The sequence below is a fragment of the Protobothrops mucrosquamatus genome, unplaced genomic scaffold, assembly GCF_001527695.2.
Source record: "Protobothrops mucrosquamatus isolate PMUCROS unplaced genomic scaffold, P.Mucros_1.0 scaffold1088, whole genome shotgun sequence".
In the NCBI taxonomy this organism is placed as follows: Eukaryota; Metazoa; Chordata; class Lepidosauria; order Squamata; family Viperidae; genus Protobothrops; species Protobothrops mucrosquamatus.
This window is the reverse complement of record NW_015387314.1, coordinates 250,346-251,777: the sequence shown is the minus strand read 5'-3', so window position 1 is coordinate 251,777 and position 1,432 is coordinate 250,346. Positions and strand designations below refer to the sequence as shown.

General features: G+C 64.4%; 1 pseudogene; it reads right to left on the bottom strand.

Annotated features, from left to right (window-relative positions):
- Nucleotides 1-282: 282 nt before the first annotated feature.
- LOC107291235 lies at nucleotides 283-1,212 on the bottom strand (annotated as a pseudogene).
- Nucleotides 1,213-1,432: the final 220 nt, after the last annotated feature.

Here is a 1,432-nt window from a genome sequence, read left to right as displayed (position 1 = left end):
GTTAGGCGACCCAACTATGAGCTTTCTGGCGGCTTAATAAACCGCCCGCCCGCCGAAGATTGCAAGGCGGCCAGAACGACCAGCCAGAGTGGGTTGGGGGGGGGGGAAGGGGTTGAGTTTGAAACCTCGTTTTGCACAGGGTGGCCTGGCAGACCAATGCAGGAGGCATTGCCCCCCCCGCCCCCCCAATTCAGTCCTCAGCACCACCTAGTAATAATTAGGGAGCTATTGTGGGTCCCGCAGGAGTGATGGAGAAGCCCAAGGATGGCCCTCTCTTCCCGTTCAGCGTCCCCCCCCCCGCCGTACCTTGCCGCAGACTTCGCAGGTGAAGTTTTTGGGCTTCCCGTCGGCCGAGGTGCCTCCTCCTCCGCCGCCTCCTCCTCCTCCTGCGCCTGACCCCCCGCCCGGCTTGGCGTGGTGGGCTTTCCCGCTGGGCCTCTCGCCGGCCAGGCCGGAGTTCTCCTTCATCACCTGGTCCAGCTGGCCCGGGAGGCGCTCCTTATGGGGGTACTGGGGGTTGGGGAACTTCTCCGGCGGGGCCAAAGCGGCCAACTTGGCATTTTCCAGCAGGAAGAGTTTCTGATGCGCGGACAGGGCGGCGGCGGCGGCGGCCACCGGGCTGGGAGAATGCAGGAGGCCGGAGGCGAAGAGTTGGCCCTGCAGGATCTCCGACGGGTGGTAGGAGGAAGAGTCCAGGCAGTTGAAGTAGTAGAGGCTAGATCCGTTGGCCGGCAGGGCCAGAGTCTGGTGGATGACCTGGGGCTTAATCACCCCCCGGCCGGCGGCCGGCAAGGCGGCTTGGCCCAGGGGCGGCGGCGGAGGAGGAGGCGGCAGCTCCCCTTTGCAGCAAGCGCCGCAGTTGCTCTTGCAGAAAGCGCCCGTCGAGCCGCCCAGCGCCGCGGAGTGCCGCAGGCTCCCTTTCCAGAGCTCCGAGTAGTTGAGCAGCGCCTTGGAGGGCACCTCGTAGGCCGGCAGCGGCTGGACCGGGATCACGCCGGGCAGAGGCGAGCAGAGGCTCAGCAGCTTCTTGGCCGGAGACTCGCTCGGCCGGGCCTCGAAGGCGGCGGCGGCGTTGGCGGGTTTGTGATGGGTCTCCGAGCCCTTGGCCATGATCCTCTCGATGGAGAAGGCCAGGCTCTTGGCCGGGTTGGCGGCTCCGGTCCGGATGCAGGCGGAAGGCATGACCGTCTCCAGCGAAGCCGACGAGGCCATCTCTGCGCGGAGAGCAGGGAAGGGAAGGGAAGGGAAGGGCGGCAAAGGTGGGCATCCGCAGCCGGAGGTCGCCCATAAAATTGACAGAGCCAAGAAGACGAAGAAACGGCAAGAAGAAGAAAAAGAAGAAGAAAAAGCGGAGAAGTCAAGCCCAATTAATTCGGCTCGGTCCTGAGCTCAAGATATAGGAGACAAATCCATTTAATAAGCGCCTCTTTCC